Consider the following 21,009-nt stretch of genomic DNA (forward strand, 5'->3'; position numbering starts at 1 on the left):
CAGCACTGCTCAGAATCCATGCTCTGCAGAGGCTGGTGGCAGAGGAACAGGGATTTGGGAGCACATGGGTGGGGGAGGCTCTAGTGTCCTCAGCCCAGCACTGGGGGGTGAATGCTGTCATTTCCTTTTTCTTCTCACTCTGCAGGGTTATTCCCAGGCTCTTCTGAGAATAGCAAGAGCAAATTTGCACAGTGCTCCTAGCAGAAGTGCATTTGTTGCAGGCACCTCTGACCACCGGGCCCTGGCTTGCCCTGGGGGGAATCATATCACACCAGATATGAGCTCCAGGAGGGGGCATTGCTGGGCAGGCCATTCCCTGCAAAGAGTGGATATTTCACTTTCTTTCAGCTTCCCTCCCTCTGCAGGGCACTTGAGGTCTTCATGGTGCCAGGTCCACCTGTGGGGAATGATGGCATCCAGCTTTTGGCAAACATATTCAGACCAGGGTGTTGGGGACTGAGCATGTGGGCCTCTCAGGGGCTCTTGCACTACAAAGGTGAAGCCCCAGGAAGACAGTTCTTACTTGAAAGGAATTACGTTCCAATGGTAGAAAGTCAGGCTTAGGGAGATATCTTGGTGTCTGGGATCTTTCAGATGACAGTTCATAGGTTTATAGCTGGGCTGTTAGGCTTTCTAGTGTTGGCAGGTTATCACTGAGAACACTGATTCCAAGATCACTTAGGGAGGGCTTCCGACCACCACCACGGGGATCTCCAATGTGAGTGCACAAAAGCAGCATCTGGAAGACTAGAGGAATGGAAGTTTCTGGACCCTACCCTGAAGGTTCTGATTCAGTTGGTGTGGGGTGAGGGACCCCAAAATGTGCCCCTTTAATAAACCTACAGGGGATGCTCGGCAGGTAGTCCATGGACTCGCTCTGGGGATCAATGAAAGTCTTCGCGTTTAAGTTCTTGGGCCTGTGCATGGGGACCGCGGGGTTGATGCTGCTCATCAGGTCCTGACTGGGAGAGTTCTGGGTCTTGCTTATGTGGCTCATGGGAACCAGCTCCTTCGCGAGGCCACGTCTGAGGACTTCTGTTCTGAGCCTAGGTTTCAGGGGGTCAGAAGGACATGTTGAGAGCCGCCAAAGCTGGAAATCTGTGGTCTCCGGGAAGCGCAAATGACATTTACGGTTCTCTCCATTCTCATTTCCTGATTGCTACTGAACTACAAATGAGAAGATAATCGCAGTCAAATCCCTACGTGGGGCCAGGGGAGGGTCTCCCGAGCCCCACCTGCCCTCATTAATGAGGCTGCCCTCTCTGGCCCCCTGGCCCCAGGTCTGCACCCTCGGCCTCCCCTTCAGAGCCCTGCCATAATGCGCTCCGGTGCCTGATGAAATTTCTAATAATACTAACCAATGATGTGTTAAATTGAGACACTTCTGGCTCGCATGCCGGAAACTGCATGATGGTTTAAAGGACCAGTGCTTACCTTTCTCTATCAATTTGCTGCTAAATTACTGCTTTCGGAGCAACTTACAGAAAAGTAATTCTTTATTTAAATTTTAATTTCAATCTTGTCATTTAAAATATATATTCAGATTCCAATCATATTACAGAATATGATGATGTCTTTGAAGGCTAAATGGTCCTGCTGAGAGCCTAGGTGGGGACAGAGGACGTGATGGGGCAGGTGGTATGAGGGGCTGAGTAGCAAGTGAGAGACAGAGGACAGGCTTGGTGAGGGCAGCCACGTGCTGGGCTGGGAGCTACAACTGCAGATCCCGTCTGGGCCCCAGGCCTGGCCCTGTCCTTGCCCTGTGATCCTGGGCTTGGTGTCCAGCCCTGAGGGTCATCTGTAAATACTTTAAGTGGAAACCACCAGTCACTTCCTATGCCCTTTCTCACTGGATCACCGTGAAGACCCAAGCCATAAACGGATGCCAGGCACAGGTGAACTGGTCCTCCCTGGCCAGCCACTGTCCTAACAGCCTCTTCCATGCCAGGTGCCAGCATGTGCTGATTTCCTTCCATGACGAATTCTGCGTTCTTACCTTCATTTCACAGATGAGAGTAATAAGGCCCAGAGAAGCTCAAAAGTACTCAGGGCAGCCAGGTGCGGTGGCTCATGCCTATAATCTCAGTACTTTGGGAGGCTGAGGCAGGTGGGTCACTGGAGGTCGGGAGTTCGAGACCAGCCTGGCCAACATGCCGAAACCCCATCTTTACTAAAAATACAAAAAAATCTGCTGGGCATGGTGGTGTGCACCTGTAGTCCTAGCTACTTGGGAGACTGAGGCAGGAGAATCACTTGAACCTGGGAGGTGGAGGTTGCAGTGAGCCAAAATAGCACCATTGCCCTCCAGCCTGGGTGACAAAGAGAGACTCCATTTCAAAAACAAAACCAAACAAAAAACTCAAAGCATGGCAAGCCTGGGACTCTAACCCATGTCTACTATTTTATCACAAGACCTTCAGAGGTGCTCTAGGATGGCTGGAACGTTCCCAGGCTACCTCTTCCCCAGCCTCCCCGGCTGTGGCCGGTAGCCCCATAAACAGACTCAGCCATATTAAGGCTGTGCCCACGCCATTCTGTCAGGATAATACTAAAGCCCACCCTAGGTACCTGCAAGCACACGGGCCACGGCCTCTCCTTCCCACACTGTGTCAGCCCGATGGGGCCTCCTGCTGTGACTCTGCCAGCCCACTGGGGCTATCTGTTATCTCCCTGGGTTGCACTCCTGGTGCCGCCCACCTCTGTACTTCAGTGAAACCACCCCCTTTAAATGAACAATCACCTTCTGATGCCAAATACGGGAGCATTTCACATCCTCTTTCTCTGATCCCTAACAATGGCTTCCTCCTCCTTCCTTCTGGAAACTCCCTGCCCCTCCCCCTCCATTTTCAGCAACAATGCTTTTCCTGGTTCTTGACCTAAACCTCTTCCCAGCGCCTCCTCCCGGTGCTGTTCGCCGGTGTCTCCTCTCCTCGGATCTCAAGCATGGACGTGCTCCAGGCTCGTGCCAGGCCTCTCTCAGGATTGTTGGGGCCCTGTCTTCTTTCTTAATGATGTTTCTGATGTGAAACACCTGTGTGGTAGCCCGCATCTTTGATAGAACCCAGCTTTCTATAGTATCCTGGAAGTATGTTTGCTTTTCCCTTTTCCAACATCAAAGTCTATACCTTGGAGACACTTTTGCTGAAAGTGCAGCACAGATGGCCTCCCTTGCACACATAAAGCAACCACAGATGGGGCTGATTTTTGCACCGTGCTCTGGAATGTGCCCTGTCCGGGCCCCCAGCCCCTTCCTCCAAGCCCCCCTCCCAGTGGATGCGCCTTGTGGACAAAGGAAATGATAAATCTGGCAGAACCTTACAACTCAAAAGCTTTCAACTTTCCTCTAACAACTTTCAACCGAAAACTTCTTAGTCCCATTTCCAAGTAACTTTTCATCCATTACAAAACCCACAAAATTTTCAAAGGGGCTTTGAAATAAGATCACCTAGAAAAAAAAAGCCCATCACAAACGGAAGTCTTTGAAAAGAAAGAGGCCGTTTCCTGTGCTTCAGCTCCCCTCTGATACCAGTTTCCCTTTCATTCTGCGGAAAGGTGCAGGGCAGGCCTGGCCCTCAGCAGATGCCTGTGATGTGCGGGAGCCAGTGGCCCAGACGGACAGACAGGGACGCGGAGGAGCGCGAGGGGCACCTCTCACAGAGCAGGGCCGGGCCTTTCATCCCCGTTCAATCAGGCCGCACCGCTCCCCCAACAGCCGCGTTCCTTGTAGCGGTCCGGCCTGCTCAGAGGCCCCGCCGCCCTGCCTGTTTCTGGTCACCGTGGCATTGGTGACAAGGCAGCGCCCTCCTGAGCACGGCGACCCTCTCCATTCGTGTCGCCAGAGTGGGCGGGGAGGTGGGCACGGCAGGGGCAGCCCCCGCTCTGGCCTTTGATAGGACATTTTCCAACTGCCGGCCCTGCGGGCAGTGACTCCGGGCCCACCCCCCGCCCTCCCCAGGGTCAGCTGCAGACTCGCAGACGCACATCACACAACGCCCATTTCCGGGAGCCTTTGTTATTTTCAGATTTGAAATCCGTAGTGAAGGTGGCGAGGAAAAGTCCGCTGTACAGGGCTACCGGCCGGTGTGGGGCCACAGGTGGACTCCCTTACTGAACCATTTGTGGATGGGGCCTGGCCCTCAGAGACTACAGTCTGAACAGCCAACATTATTATTACTATTTTTGATACAGGGTCTGGATCTGTCATCCAGGCTGGAGTGTGGTGGTGCCATCACAGCTTAGTGCAGCCTCGAACTCCTGGGCTCAAGCAATCCTCCTACCTTGGCCTCCCAAAACACTGGGATTACAGGTGTGAGCCACCATGCCTGGCCTCAACATTAATTGTGAGCCCAGCTACTTGGGCCTGCATGGAGATGACTCGCAATGACCCCAGAAGAAGCAGCAGGCTGTTTCCAACGGCTTGGCTAGGGGCTGCCCTGGCCCCTCTGCCCCACCCCCAGGGCCTTCCCAGTGCCTCCCCAGAGGGCATTCTAGGATTAACTAAGCCCTCCTGTGTGCAGGACCTCCCAGAGCCAGAAAAAACCCCAAGACCAAGTCCCCATTGTCTGTGACTCCCTTTGTGACCTTCCTCAGTAGTCGCTTAACACACTCATTAAGACTCCTGGGCTCGGGCTGGGTGCGGTGGCTTATGTCTGTAATTCCAGCCCTTTGGGAGGCCTATGTGGGTGGATCACGAGGTCAGGAGTTCAAGACCAGCCTGGCCAAGATGGCGAAACCTCATCTCTACTAAAAATACAAAAATTAGCCGGGCACAGTGGCAGGTGCCTGTAATCCCAGCTACTCAGGAGGCTGAGGCAGGAGAATTGCTGCCCTGTTCCCTGGGAGGTGGAGGTTGCGGTGAGCTGAGATCGTGCCATTGTACTCCAGCCTGGGTGACAAGAGCGAGACTCCATCTCAAAAAAAAAAAAAAAAAAAGAAAAAAGACTCCTGGCCTCCTCCCTTCTAGTCGGGGGCAGAGCGTTCCTCATTTTTTTTTTTTTTTTTAATTGCAAACAAAGACTCACTGGGAAAAGGGAACAGCTCCACGTTCTAAAACCTCTGCTGTGTGACTCGCGGCACTGACACCCAGAGCACGGAGTCGACGGAGAGCTCGACTCTTGACGCCAAACAACAGTCCTGACACGACATCCTCAGCGACCTCATTAGAGGCCTAACAAGAGAGGGAACGCGGCAGAGTCACACCGAGGGGCAGCGAGACAAAGAGACAAACAGGGCAGCACACACGGCCTCGGAGGCGGCTCCTCAGACGCAAGGCGCGCCGAAGGAGATACAGCAGTTTTATTGTGGGGACTTCAAGACTCACCCAAGCAAGTCAGCACCTGAGTGCGGGTCTCAGGACGGAAGCCTAGATTCTGACATGGTATAGGGGTCGGAGCTGGGCAGAAATGACCGCTCTTCGGTGGGAATGTTCCAGAAGACGCAGCGAGGGCCTCGGCGTGCCTTCCTCCAGCTCCTGGGTGCTGGCTGCTTTGTGCCTGCTTAGGCTGTCTGTAATGAGAGCCACGTGTGGCCAGGCAGGGTCTTGAGGCAGAGGCATTCTCTTTGGCCCCATCTTGGTTCAGAATTGAGGTGGTTAAAGTGATGTTTAAAAAGAACTGGTATTTAGCAGCAGCCCAGCTCTTCAGCCTTCAGGAAACACGGGGGCAGCCAGATGCCATCTACATTCACTGGAGGCCCACAGCAAGAGGCACGGCGGAGAGATCGTAAGCAGCGGTGGAAGAGGCAGGGGACACAGAAACAGCCCTCTTGGGGCAGACAGACAGATACTTCCCTTCCCCGGGTGTGGTGCTGGGGAGTAGCGGGGCGGGGATGGGCATTGCACACAGGGGCTGTGGGTAACCAGGGCAGCATGAGGCTCTGGTCTTCTCTGCAAGAGGCTGGGTAGCCACGGTGCCAACTCCTCAAGAGGCTGGGCCTGGCCCACCCTTGGAGATGGGATCCCAAACAAATGCCCTCCACTGATGTCCCCTCCTCAGCAGGAACCCGGACTGCCTAGGCCAAGGTTTCCTCCCTTCATGTCCAAGGGAGGGCTTCTGTCTGCATGTGCACTGTGGTCCGGCTACCACAGCTCCACTCCCTCAGTGCTGGGGCCCATCGCCTGCAGGAGCGTCATCCATCCATCCAGTCCCCCTCCCACCCCACACTTACTGAGAGGCAATCCTGTTCTGCAGACACAGCTATCAATAGTCTCTGGCCTAGGGGAGTGCACAGGCTAGTAGGAGAGTCAGGATCATAATTACAACAGCTGATATCTATGGAAACTTTAGATGGTCCAGTTGACAGCCCCTCGAGGCCTGGCAGTTCTCTGAGGCCAAGATCTAAGGGCCCAGCTCTGCTCCTCACTACATTAGTCAGCTCAGGCTGCCAAAACAAAATATCACTGGATGGCTTAAACCAGGGGTCCCCAACCTCTGGGCCACAGACCAGTACCACCCTGTGGCCTCTTAGGAACTAGGCCACACAGCAGGAGGCGAGTGATGGGCAAGTGAGTGAAGCTTCATCTGTATTTGCAACTGCTCCCCATTGCTGGCATTACTGCCTGAGCTGTGCCTCCTGTCAGATCAGTTGCAGCATTAGATTCCCATAGGAGCACGAACCCTGTTGTGAACTGTGCATGCGAGGGATCCAGGTTGTGTACTCCTTATGAGAATCTAATGCCTGATGATCGGAGGTGGAACAGTTTCATCCAGAAACTGCCCCCCGCCCTCCTACCCCTGTGCATGGAAATATTGTCTTCCATGAAACCGGTCCCTGGTGCCAAAAAGGTTGGGGACCACTGGCTTAAACAACAGAAATGCATTCCTCACAGTCAAGGAGGCTGGGACCTCTGAGATCAGGGTGGGGGGACTAGCATGGGCAGGTTCTGGGGATGGCTCTCTTCCTGGCTTGCAGACTGCTGCCTTCTTGCTGTGTCCTCACTGGGCAGTGAGCTCTGGTGTCTCTTGTTCATCTTACAAGAGTACTAATCCCATCAGGAGGGCCCCACCCTCACAATCTCACCAAAACCTAATTATCTCCCAAAGGCCCCATCTCCAAATGCCATCACAACGGTAATTAGGGCTTCAACCTGTGAATTTTGCTGGGGGCACAATTCAGTCCATAAGATCCACGCAGCCTGCACAAAGTAGGTGTTCAGAAATGCTGGCCAAATCGAGTGGAGATCAATCCGCCTGTTGTTTCTCTGGCTCCACCTTGCCCACTAGACCCCAGGGAGTGTTGAATGGAGACAGACACCCACAGACCTGACTAGCATGCCAGTTGGTCCTCCTACCAGCCTGAGCTCTAATTTTCTGATGGTTTGCTTTTTTCCTCTCACGACATAATCTCCATGATCTCTAGTCTTTCCCGAATGCTGTTGAAAGGCTTGTTGTATTTATCTCCGGAGAATCCACCGTGCCCCTGTGCAATTTTCCATTGTCATGGTTCATTTTAATTTCCTCTAAGGCTGTTGGCCACTCTCATGTTCAGAAATAGCTTGTTCCACTTAATAAAAGCATTTAAATATGCAGACACGAGAAGTTTCCTTAGCTTGCTCCTAAACATCACAGTAAGTGGAGTGAGTTATACCCCATGTCCTGTTATAAGGCTGAGCGCAGATCATGTGGCTTCCCAGGAAGGAGAAACTCTGGATCAAAGGCTCAAGGGCAGGAGCAGGATCTGAGAACTTCTGGTGAAAACCCAACCAGCCTGGATGACCATAGCTCATATTTCCCAATTGACAGCACCCTGGCTCTCCTGGACTTGCCTCCCTTCTTCATAATGATCAGAGCTGTGGCCAGCATTCAGCAGGTCTGGATTTGAGACCTGGCCCACTCCTAACTGGCCTTGTGACCTTGCACAAGTCACTCCACCTCTCTGAGCCCCTGCTTCTCTCCTTCATCTATAAAGTAGGCAGGACAATCCCTCCTTTGAAAGGCTGATTTCAACAAGCAGTGGGAATCTTCTACTTCCAGGACCTAGCGAAGTACCTGGGACAAGGCAGGGGCTCAGCAAATGGCAGCTATTATTACTTTTAGGGGACCCGAGAATGCAGGAATATTTAGTAGCCTTTTATAAGAAGGATGCTGTGCCAGAGGCACAGTCTTTCTCCATCAGTTTTCTCTGGGTTGCTGCAGCCAGAGACTCCTCCACAGGCTGTGGATTATCAAGAAACAAAAGCAAAGGACTGGAAAGCAGGCTGGATGCTGATTCAAAACCACATCTATGGGAAATGTAGCGGTTGGCTGTGAGACCAAAGCATCACGACCTCTGGTGGTGGGTGGTCTGAATTGCAGGTCAAGAAACAGCTGAGCCAGGCTCATAGATATAGACAGTGAGGGGCAATGCCTCAGGGCATCTTTCTTTGGCTAAATAATGACAATGAAGAAGCAAGAGTCCAGGTAATTGGTGGATACCAGCATGGGATTGGGAAGGGGTGTGGCAGAGATGTAAAATCCCTGAGAAGAAGGCAGTTGAAACCCTGTTTTAATGGCTCAGGAAGCCAGTTCCTATCTGGTACCTGGTCCTTCTAGGACCCTGAAACCTCCTGTACCACAGAGGAACCCTAAGCGTACATCTGGGGCTGGGTGGGGCAGGCAGGGGAGTGCTGGTCAAATATTTTGGGTCATAACTGCCCCAGAGATCAACAGTCCAGGTAGTAATTGCTAGACTTCCAGCCATGCACAGTTCATGTGGAATACCAATGGCCCCTTGTGAGACGCCTGGGGATCACCTCCAGGGGCCATTCTCCCTGGAGAAACATCTATAAATACCTCCAAGTAAGCCCAGCCAACCCACTCATCTTCATCTGGAGTTAGCACTGGCATCAAAATTCTCTTCTATTGGTTATTCATGGGGAGTTAGTTCATGGATTCACTTGAGGTCACATTTAAGTCAGCTGCAGAAATGGGGGACCCTCCAAACCCAGACCTTGGTCACAGCTAGCTGGCAGCTCTCTCCTTCTGCGTCTGCCTCCTTCTGAATACAAGACTCCAACCTCTCACACAGTCCATGCTGTACAACCCCACTCCCGGGATGATATTCACATTCACATATGCACACACTATCACACAGGTGCACAAGTGTGCACATGTCCACTCACCTACTTACATAACTGAGCCCACACACATGCATTCCACACAAACCCACACAGCCCCAGCCTTCTTGGGCTGCGGGGGGACTCCGGCCCCCACAGGGCAGGAGTAGCTGGCAGACACCCTAGCTGCTGGCCCCACAGAATCTTTTCTTTTCCAATGGCTCCAGAACACAGAGTCCCCCATGGCCACTTTGAGCTTTCCTCCCAGATACTTTTTCCTAAATCAGCTTCCAATCTGACTCATTTCAGTTTTAAAACAAGAAAACATCAACAAACATGATGGAGGGAAACAGATGGTAACAATTACAGGAGGGAGAAAACAGAGCTTGCTCCCTCTACAAGGGGCAGGCAAACATATTGTTCCCCAGACAGCGGACTGTCCTCCTGCCACTAATGTGTAAACCTGGGTGCAAGGCTCCCAGGGCTCATCGCCACTGCAGGGGATAGGCCAGCACTGTAGGGTCCATGAGCGATGCTGGGCACCACCAGGCGGGTCCACTGGAACCTGGGACCTGCCAGGTCCCCAGGGTGGGGAAGGAAAGACATTCCAGCACATCCCAGGCCACCTCACATGAGACATGCCACATCCAAGACCCGAGATCAGGGTGGGACAGCTTCTTCCTCTGCACACTGGGTCCACCTGTAACCAGCTCTTGTCACCTCCTCATGTCACTGTGCAGAAGCCTGTCTCACCCAGGACTGTGAGCTCCTGAGGGCAGGACGAGGTTTCTCACTCAGGGTGGTGGGTAGGAGTAGGACTCTGGAGCCTGGCTGCCTGGTTCAAATCCAAGTTCTACCACTTTCTTTTTTTTTTTTTGAGACGGAGTCTCGCTCTATCACCCAGGCTGGAGTGCAGTGGCGCAATCTCGGCTCACTGCAAGCTCCGCCTCCTGGGTTCACGTCATTCTCCTGCCTCAGTCTCCCCAGCAGCTAGGACTACAGGCGCCCGCCACCACGCCTGGCTAATTTTTTTGTATTTTTAGTAGAGACAGGGTTTCACCGTGTTAGCCAGGATGGTCTCGATCTCCTGACCTCGTGATCCACCCTCCTCGGCTTCCCAAAGTGCTGGGATTATAGGCGTGAGCCACCGTGCCCGGCCTCTGCTACTTTCAAGTAAGGAAAGCCAAGCAAGCTCACAGACCACTCCGTGCCCTCCTTTTCTCACCTCTAAAACAGAGATAATTCAAGTATCTACACCATAGAATTATGAATTAATACGCACAAAGGACTTAGAACCATGCCCAGAACACGCGGGTGCTATATGTGGAAGCTCCCAGTGTTATCACCCATGCAGATGTCCAGCGTCTGGTTGAATGCTCAGCAGGCGTCCTAAAGGCCCCCGAGTGCAGGGATGAGGGGCAGGCCTTAGGCTGGGCCATGAAGGAAAGACTGAGCATTCCAGGCAGAGGAAGCCCTGCACTGACTTCAGGGCTGGGAGGAGTCACCCCTGTTGTTGGGAGAGTCCAGGAGAGATGGCCAGGGTCCGGGGTCCTGAGTGGGAGTTTTCCATGCTCCTTCCCTCTTGGGAACCACCGTTTGCATTTGTCCATCCTTTGTGATTAGGTAGGACAAAGGCTCTGCTCTCCAGCAGATCAGATGGGTGGAGTCAGGTAAGAAAACAGGTGCAACCCAGAGAAATCACATGCTGTGATGTGAATGGGGTGGTGGTGGCCTATCCTGGCCTTGTGAGTCCAGGAAAGCTGCCTGGAGGAGGGGGCTGAGTCCTGACTTCAGGACAAGGGGTGTGGGCATGAACAGAGAGCATGATGCGTTGTGCTGGGCACAGGGAGTGTGATGCCTTTGGGGGCCAGAACAACAGGGCATCAAGAGTGAGGGGTTTGAGTCCATGTTCCTTCATTACTTGAGTGCCCCAGGCAAGGATTTAATGTCTCTGAGCCTCAGTTTCCTCATCCACACAATGAGAATCACAGTTCCCTGTGTCCCAAGCCTGATGAGGGGGTGTTGGAAGGATGTGCATCGCAGGTACCCAGCTGGCTCCCAGCATGTCCCAAGGGGATCAATGCAGGGGCCACTGTGCACCTGCCTTTTGGACCAGACTTTCTCTCTCATGTGTCCTGTTCTTACATACATTTACACACAAGCTGTCGTGCCAGTGGCCACAGTGTCCCCACCTTTATGCTCCCAGGGATATGCAGTAGCTGCCCCTATTTGGACTCCTGGATACAGCAAGCTGCATTTAACCACCACAGGGAGGAGGGTATGCCAGACCCCCCTTGGTGCCTACTTGATGCCAATGTGCACAGCAGCTTGTCTAGGCACTCCCAAAGTGGAGAGGGGCAGCTTTCTGCTGCATTTCATTTTGGCAGTGCCTTTTCTTCATCTTGAAATATACTGATGCCCTCACTTATTCTCCTGGGGGCTCAGCATCTCCATTCTCTCCAGTCTGCATTTCCTGTCTGGTGGGTCTGTCCCGTTAGCACCAGGGCGTGAGCGTGCTCCTCCCCTCCTCTCCTCTTCCTCCTCCTTCTCTCCTCCTCCTCCCCACTTCTCCCATCCTCATCTCCTCCCCATCTCCCCTCCCACTCATCTCCTCCTCCCTCACCTCCCCTCCTCCTCCTCCTTCTCTCCTCCTCATCTCTTCCCCCTCCTCCCCATCTCCCCTCCTCATCTCCCCATTTCCTCTCCATCCTCCTCAACTCCTCCTCCTCCAGCTCCCCTCCTCCTTATCTCCTCCTCTTCCTCCTCCTCAGCTCTTCCTCTTCCTCCGTGTCTTCTCCTCCCTTACCTCTCCTCACCCTCCTCTCTTCCTTTTTTCTCCCTAGGTGCTCCTAACTGCAGTTACTGCTGCTTCAGCCCCTGCCAAGGCCATTGCCAAACGTGCTCAGGAGGGCAGGGACTTGGGAGGCCTGAGCTAACCTGGACAAGAGGCTTCTCCCTGCTGGGTCTCATGTGAGAATCAGCAGATGGAAGTCGGCAGCAGGTCTTAACCCGGCTGGGCTTCCCCAGTCTTCCCTGGGAGGTCTGGCTCAGGCAGGCTGCAGGTGGGACCCGGGACTCTGCTGCAGAGTTCCTCAGTTGCTGCTGCTGCTGCTGCTGCTGGGTGAGAACTGGGCCCCACAGACTGGACGCTTTCCAATACAAGTCCCCTTCACAGGCAAATGCTTCCCCGCCAGGGGACCAGGGCTTGGAGCACTGCAGTCCCCCAGCCAAAGGTGTTTCTGCAGTGGAAGTGTGTGCCTCAAGCTGCCAGCCTGAGCAACGAGAAAGACCTTCCCCCGGCTCCCTGAACACTGGTTTCATGACGGGAGTCCGGCTTCCCGTGCAGGGTCATCCCTGTGGGTAGAAGGCACTGGTCAGAGTGGCAGCAGCGCTCCGGCCAGCAGGATGCTGAGTTCCCATCACAGTGGCACACGCTGGCCTGTTTATACACCCGGCACTGCAGGCTTGGCCTTTTCTCTTTCAATGATGTTTATCTGGGTTCTGTAACGTTCTTCTCCTGCCTCCCTCTCCCACCTCTGGACAGGGACCCTGTTCCTGTGTCTGGTCTTGTTGCCTAATTGCCACATCACTGTCACCTTTCCAGATGCTCACAAGCCCACTCGACGCCTCCGCTTGGACGTCCTGCCTGCACCTGCAGCTCACACTCTGTGCGTCCGGGACGTCCTGCCTGCACCTGCACCTCACACTCTGTGTGTCCAGGACATCCTGCCTGCACCTGCACCTCACACTCTGTGTGTCCGGGATGTCCTGCCTGCACCTCACACTCTGTGTGTCTGGGACGTCCTGCCTGCACCTCACACGGTGTGTGTCCGGGACGTCCTGCCTGCACCTGCACCTCACACTCTGTGTGTCCGGGATGTCCTGCCTGCACCTCACACTCTATGTGTCTGGGACGTCCTGCCTGCACCTCACACTGTGTGTGTCCGGGACATCCTGCCTGCACCTCACACTGTGTGTGTCCGGGACATCCTGCCTGCACCTCACACTGTGTGTGTCCGGGACGTCCTGCCTGCACCTCACACTCTGTGCATCCAGGACGTCCTGCCTGCTCCTCACACTCTGTGTGTCTGGGACGTCCTGCCTGCACCTCACACTCTGTGCGTCCGGGACGTCCTGCCTGGACCTGCAGCTCACACTCTGTGGTTCCGGGACGTGCTGCCTGCACCTCACACTCTGTGCGTCCGGGACGTCCTGCCTGCACTTCACACTCTGTGCGTCCGGGACGTCCTGCCTGCACCTCACACTCTGTGCGTCCGGGACGTGCTGCCTGCACCTCACACTCTGTGCGTCCGGGACGTGCTGCCTGCACCTCACACTCTGTGCGTCCGGGACGTCCTGCCTGGACCTGCACCTCACACTCTGTGTGTCCGAGACGTCCTGGCTATACCTGCACCTCACACTCTGTGTGTCCGGGACATCCTGCCTGCACCTCCACCTCACACTCTTGTGTGTCCGGGACATCCTGCCTGCACCTCACACTCTGTGCGTCCAGGACGTCCTGCCTGCACCTGCACCTCACACTCTGTGTGTCCAGGACGTCCTGCTTGCACCTGCAATTCACACTCTGTGTGTCCAGGACGTCCTGCCTGCACCTGCACCTCACACTCTGTGTGTCCGGGATGTCCTGCCTGCACCTCACACTCTGTGCATCCGGGACGTCCTGCCTGCACCTCCACCTCACACTCTGTGTGTCCGGGACGTCCTGCCTGCACCTCACACTCTGTGCGTCTGGGACGTCCTGCCTGCACCTGCACCTCACACTCTGTGTGTCTGGGACATCCTACCTGCACTTCCACCTCACACTCTGTGTGTCTGGGACATCCTGCCTGCACCTCATACTCTGTGTGTCTGGGACGTCCTGCCTGCACCTCACACTCTGTGTGTCCGGGATGTCCTGCCTGCACCTCACACTCTGTGCGTCTGGGACATCCTGCCTGCACCTGCACCTCACACTCTGTGTGTTTGGGACATCCTACCTGCACTTCCACCTCACACTCTGTGTGTCCGGGATGTCCTGCCTGCACCTCACACTCTGTGTGTCCGGGACGTCCTGCCTGCACTTCACGCTCTGTGTGTCTGGGACGTCCTGCCTGCACCGCGCACACTGTGTGTCTGGGACGTCCTGCCTGCACCTCACACTCTGTGCGTCTGGGACGTCCTGCCTGCACCTGCAGCTCACACTCTGTGTGTCCGGGATGTCCTGCCTGCACCTCACACTCTGTGTGTTCAGGACGTCCTGCCTGCACCTGCACCTCACACTCTGTGTGTCCGGGACGTCCTGCCTGCACCTCACGCTCTGTGTGTCCGGGACGTCCTGCCTGCACCGCACACTCTGTGTGTCCGGGACGTCCTGCCTGCACCTCACACTCTGTGTGTCTGGGACGTCCTGCCTGCACCGCGCACACTGTGTGTCCGGGACGTCCTGCCTGCACCTCACACTCTGTGTGTCCGGGACATCCTGCCTGCACCTCCAGCTCACACTCTGTGTGTCCGGGACGTCCTGCCTGCACCTCACACTTTGTGTGTCCAGGACGTCCTGCCTGTACCTGCACCTCACACTCTGTGTGTCTGGGACGTCCTGCCTGCACCTCACGCTCTGTGTGTCTGGGACGTCCTGCCTGCACCTCACACTCTGTGTATCTGTGACGTCCTGCCTGTACTTCACACTCTGTGCGTCCGGGACGTCGTGCCTGCACCTCACACTCTGTGCGTCTGGGACTGGCCTCTGCTCTCTCCCTCCCCACCCTGGGTCAGCTCCCTCCACTGTATGCTCTGTCCCAGAGCTGGCCTCACCACCCTGTTCCCAAGGCAGGAATTCAGGACTTGGCTTTAACTCTCTCCCCCGCCCCTCACCCCAGCAGCCTTGCTGATGCCCTCCTTAATATTTCTTCTAGCAGCCCTGACCTCCCTGACCCTCACCTCTGCCTTCTCCTGACCTCCAAGAGGTGTCACCTGGGGGGTCTACCGGAAGCTGTCCTTGGTGTGGCAAGGCAGTTCTTTTCCTAAAATGTAAATATGACCATGTCACCCTCCTCCCTAACAGCTTCCAATCCCATAGTCAAAGGGATCAAGTGCCAACCCCCTGATGGGCCGCACTGGCCTCCTGGTGCCCCCTCTCACCACTCCTGGGCTGGCACTTCATGCTCTGCCAGCACCCTCATGTGGTCTGCTGCGTCCTGTCTCCACACATCAGCCTAAGCCTGGCCTCTGTGTGTCCACTGGGCCCCCTCACCGAGGCTCGCTCTGTCTTATCCTCAGGGACTCAGCTCAGTGGCCTCCCCTCGGAGAAGCCTCCCCCGACAGCTCCCTTCTCTGGCCTCCCTTTATCTGGGTCAGATGCGTTTCCCCTGGTTCCCCAGCACACCCCATGGGGATCCCTGGAGCCTGTATGAGCTACTGGACTCAAAGTCCTATTTGCTTATCCCCATACTTTACACTATGAATTCCTTGAAGGACAAACCATGCCTTATTTCCAGGATAAGGCCTGGTACATAGTAGGTGGTCAGTAAAAGTTGGGAGTGTGAACTAGGCACTAACAGGCTGGGAAGAGGCAGTCTGGACTTAACACCCTTGCTAGCTTTATCAGCACCCCAGACATGCTTCCATCAACATCCTTGTTAGCTTTACCAGCACCCCACACATGCTTCCATCTCTCTTTTCCTGATGCAATTCCAGGGCAAAGGAACTTCTGAGTCCTTTCTAATCAAGCTGTCAATAGGGGAGTCCTGACATCAGGCATTGATTTTTCGCCAAAGGGGAGGAGGCTTCCCCTCTGTGTTCTGCACCCCAGCAGTCAATTCAGATTTTTAGGCTGCAGTCTCTCCTATTATCATGGGCACGGCCTGCTTCAGCTGCCCTGGGGCCTAATTTCCTCACATCAGTGTCAGTGCCCCCATCCCTGGGATGCTCAGATTTCAAGAGGAATCACGGGTAAGGCCTTCATGAGTGGACCCATTTCCCTCACCCATTTCTTCCCGCTCTCCTATCACTGCCAATCACTGTGAGGCACCAGACCCCTCTGAGAACACCCACCAGCCTCAAGATTTCCCCAACAGCCCAGGCTGGAACCAGACCCTTAACACTGCAGGAGAAGCCAGCTTTCAATCCAGGCCCACAGAAGACCCCAGGTGTGACGTATTCAGCTCAGAGCCTCACCTGCTGCAGGAATAGTCACAAACCTGCTGCTTAAAACCATTTCATGTATGCTTTCCTTTACCTTCTAGCAGGGGGTGAGCAAGGAGTGGACACCATGTCTAGGGAGCAATGGCTGGAGGCTGTAGCTGGAGCCTCCTGCAACAGAGAGGCTGCCTTTCCCTGGGCCGAGGGGCCTGTGGCTGCCAGGCTTGTATCTGGCTGCCTTGGAGGAGGGACCAGGGTGCTCCAAGCCTTGGTCTCCTAGAGGGGAAGGACCAGCATTTGCCTGTAAAGGGGGATGTCTGGCAAAGCATCCTCATTTCCATTCATACAGTTCATGGCCTCTGATGTTCTCAGCAGAGAGGAGTGGTGGCTACAGAGCTTTTCTCTGGCCTCCTTCCAAATACTTTGGGATTCAGTCACCCTTTCTTCTCCTAGAGGACACAGGTAGCCTGATCAAGCTATGGGTTCAGGAAGGATGTTAAGATTTCAACTCCTGCCTTAATGGATGCCTTCTATGTCAGCCAGGGTTCTCCAGAGAAACAGAACTAATAGGACATAAATTATATATATAATGTAGAATTTATTATAAGGAATCAGCTCCTGTAATCATGGAGGCCGAGAAGTCCTGAGATCTGCAGTTAGCAAGCTGGAGACCCAGGAGCGGGAACTGGTATAGTTCCAGTCCAAAAGCCTGCAGGCTGGAGACCCAAGAAGGGCGGATGTTTCAGTTCCAGTCCGAAGGCAGCAAAAGACCAATGGCCCGACTCAAAGGCGGTCGGGAGAAACCCCTCTTACTTACAGCAGGGTCAGCTTTTGTTCTATTCAGGCCGACTGACTGATTGGATGAGGCCCTCCCACACCGGGGACGGCGAGCTGCTTTACTCAGTCTACTGATTCGAATCTTAATCTCATCCAGAAACCCCGTCACGGACACACCCAGAATCATCTTTGGCCCAAATATCTGGGCACCTTGTGGACTGGTCAAGTTGACGTGTAAAATTCACTGTCCCACCATCTACTACAAAGACGTCGGCTCTGGCTACAATTTTTCTTTGAATCTGTCCTTTGGGCAGGGAGCGTCCAGGCAGGGGGAAAAAAAAAAAGCCCAAACAGTAAGAATACTAAGCAGGGCTGGAGAATTCCTTCCATGATGACGGAACTTTTCCTCTGGCACTCCCTTCCCAATAAATAAATCCTGCCCACTCCCAGGAGATGCGGTGTCTGCCTCTTCTCCGCCCCCCAGCAAATAAAAGAAATAACACGCTTCCCAGTCGCAGCTGCTCCACACCTCAGCATATGCTCTGCCTCGCTTGCTTCCTCACTGTTAAAATGACAACGGGCGCTGTCTTCGGTGCTTCCAACACCCTCGGGTCCTCCTCGCGGCCCGGCCTTCCTACGCTGCTACGTTGTGCATTACCCACAACAGCAAAAATGTTCCACTGGTGGTTTCAAGATTCCTAAAAAAATAGATTCAAAACATCTTTAATACTCTCTGAAGAAGCAATACATCACAGGAAAAGCTGTAACCTTTCCTATTGCTGATACTATCCAGACTGCGGGCTGATGAGGACGGTGACTGCAGCCAATTCGTATTCTGCGTGGCTGCCGCTGGAGGTGCACAGGAGCTGGTCCACCCACCCTCCACACTCCCAACCAGGGAAGCTGCTGAATTTCTGAGTGTTTGCCTAATGCCCTTTTATATAACCTGAAAAGAGTCACAGTACTTGAAGGCAGTATTTTCCAAGAAATAGCCTTCCCCTATTAACGCAACATCCCTGAAAATAATACTGCTGTTTCTACAGCAGTGACAGGCCCTGCATGGAACGCATTTTTCCTTCCGTTTTTCCCCACCACAGAGCCACAGGCAAGAAGCTGTGGCAGCGGAGCCTCGTCAAAGCCAGCTGGACAGAGGAATGGCTACTTGCATTGTTAAGTAGGAGCGCTTCACAGTGACCATGGGCCAGCCAGGAACTGCCTTCCCCCAGGACGGGGGGACAGGTGTGGGTGGGTGTGAGGCACAGGGAGGCTTCTCTGTCTGGTGATCCCAAGAGGACCGGCAACAGGTGCCCTGACTGGCTGAAGGAGGAGGCTGCCGGGAAATCAGAGACTTGAATTTGCCAGGTTGTTTGAAGGTTAATGTTATGGGTAATCAAAGGGAGGAGACAAAAGACAGAAAAATGGAAACCCTTCAGAACAGTGAAAGGTTTCATTTACCTTTGGTAAATAAAAGTGTGTTCATATTTTCACAAGGATTTTTCTATTTCACCAGCTTACAACTCAAACCGGGCTGGGCAAACACGCTGCGATACGGCGGTCACGGCTATAATCCAGAGAGAATGCTCAGAAATGGGAAATAGAAACGCAAGGCAGGATGCCCCTTCGTGCTGGAAGTCAGACACCCCGTGTGTTCTTCTCGCCGCCCGCTGAGGTCTGAGCCGGGCCCTGCTGTGAATGACCCTGGGAACGGTGCCAGAGCCACACAGACTTGGTGCGGACCACAGAGCTCCCTTTCAGGGGCCCTGTGTCTTTGGACAGGTCACTAGACTTCTCTGAACCCGTTTGCTCATTTCCAGGAAGGGGTAAGATCTCTCTGACAGTTCAGGGGGTGGGCAAGAACGATGGGTGCCAAGCCCACCACCCCAGGCCCTGGAAAGGAATCAGCCTTTCCAAAAATGATGGTTTTTATTATTCTCATTATTCTAGAAAATATCTTTGTGAATTGTTTGCTTGATTGAAACTTGTTTCTTTTTAATAAAATCTTGATTTTAAAAAGCCCGAAGGCACCTCTGTTTTTTTTTATTCAGTAGAATAGGACGCGGGGTGAAGACAATATTTAGAGACTTGGTAAATGTTTTCTTCTTTAACTTACATTGCCGTGTGTGTGCGTGTTTTTCTCCTTTCATCTTTCCCTCGCTCCCTCAATTTAAGAAAGGTTAGTTTAGGTAAAATGAGCATTACAAGGCTCCCACAACCTCCGCAGCCTTTCTGTCACAGGCTCGAAGAGCAGAATGAACCCCAGGCTGAGTATGAACTTTTTGTAGGGCTCAAGAGAACAGAACCCCAAGCTGAGGAGGGAGGGGCAGACTTGGAGTGTGGGAGGGCAGGGTAGGGGGTGCAACCTCGTGGTCAGGCTGCCACTCGGGGGGCATGGCAGAAGCAGACCTGGCTCAGTGGCCAGAAGCAGAGAGGTCCACCCTCCAGGCCAGGACCCATAGGCCCAGCGAGGTCTTCCTTGCTGAGAGCTCCAAGGGGACTGACCCCTGAATCCCTTAGGAGGAGGGATCAAGGCCACCAGGACTGGAAGCCCAGAGGCCACAGCAAGCCTGATTCCCAAAAGAGAAGCAGAGGGGGTCTGGGGAGGGAATATCTGCCATCTTTCATCTGACAGGGGACAGACACAGGCACTGGCTACGCTGATCAGAAAGGAACAGTGATGCTGACGTGCAAGAAGGCTGGCGCAGCTGAACCAGGTCACGGTCACTTCACTCTAATCTGACATTCTCAGCACAGGCTGTGTCCACGCAGTGACTCTAACAGGTGCATAACCATCAGGCAGCAAACAAGGGGTCTATGGATGTGAAGCCCCCTAGACTGGAATAATGGGATTTCTCAAAGGGCCCCAGGAGCTGGGGTGGGCAGCTCGCAGAAGGTGCAACTCCAGCAACTTCCCTCCACCCAGAGCACCTGCTCCAGCCTGGCTCGCGGGTCCACCGTGAGAGGCAGCGGGGCTCACACAGAGCCCGGACACGCCTCCCTGGCCACTGCACCCCTTTCTACAGGCTGACTCAGAGCTCCCTGCAGCGGAGACACACAGGAGACGCTCTGAGGGTCCTGACTTATTCTCTGGTCCCAGAGATATGACCCAGGGTCTCAGGATCCCAGGTTGGATGGTCCAGGGTGGATGGAGGGCAGCAACCTCCTCTGGAAGTGGGGTCCCCAGCAGCACCTGGTTCAGTGAAAATGGAAGTGAGAGTGAGCCTCTAAGAGGAGGTTGCATTTATACAAGAGCAGAAGTCGAGGCAGCAGTTTTCTCATCTGCAAAATGCTAATAACAAAGCCTGCCCCTGGGCTTGTGAGGACGAGCTGAAGCCCTGGGGAAGGCCTGGCTCACTGCAGACCCACAGTGCTGCTCCCCAGGCACCAGGTTTAGTGTCTTTCCTGAAAAGGCGACTGGATAAGACATGGAAGAAGCGCGGAGCTGTGAAAGGTAGTGCAGGTTCTAGGGAGAGCGCCAAGCAGACAGAGAGAGAGGGACCTGATGGCTGGAATGGGCTTTCGAGGAGTCTTGTTTTGCTGGAGGCGCAGCTGGCCTGGGGCTACAGGGAGCAGCAGGCTCCATTCCCATCATCAATGCCCAGATCCCAGGGCGCCCCTCACCTGGGGGGCTTACAGCCCACATCTTCCCATCCCCCGATGGCTTTGCGGTCCCTGCTATTTCCTGAATACACCAGCCCACCCTGCCTCAGCCTGGAGCCTGCAATGTTCCTCCCTCAGCCATCAGCGACCCGAGTGACCTCCTTTCTTACCTCCTCAGGCCTCTGCCCAAACGCAAACATAGAGAGCTCTTTCCAAACGCTGCTATTTCAAATCTCACAGCTAACACTCCGTATTCATTTTTCTCCATTGCACTTATCAACGTTATGTGTGTGATTCTGAAGAATGTATATTATCTAGATTTTATGTACAATATTCTCTATGCCATTGTCATGTTTACTAATTGTGTTTGCAAATCTTCTATACCTTTATTTTTATCATTATTTTTGTCTGTTTGTCTTGTTATTTAGAGAATGTGTTAAATGTGACTGTGAATTTATTTTTTC

At 53.9% G+C, this 21,009-nt stretch overlaps 1 protein-coding gene across 3 annotated transcripts in view; it reads right to left on the reverse strand.

Annotated features, from left to right (window-relative positions):
* KLHL29 (kelch like family member 29) overlaps nucleotides 1-21,009 on the reverse strand; it is a 327,580-nt gene that overhangs the window by 75,963 nt on the left and 230,608 nt on the right. The gene's annotated exons all lie outside the window — the stretch shown is intronic.

The sequence above is a fragment of the Macaca mulatta genome, chromosome 13 (genome assembly GCF_049350105.2).
Source record: "Macaca mulatta isolate MMU2019108-1 chromosome 13, T2T-MMU8v2.0, whole genome shotgun sequence".
Taxonomy (NCBI): Eukaryota; Metazoa; Chordata; class Mammalia; order Primates; family Cercopithecidae; genus Macaca; species Macaca mulatta.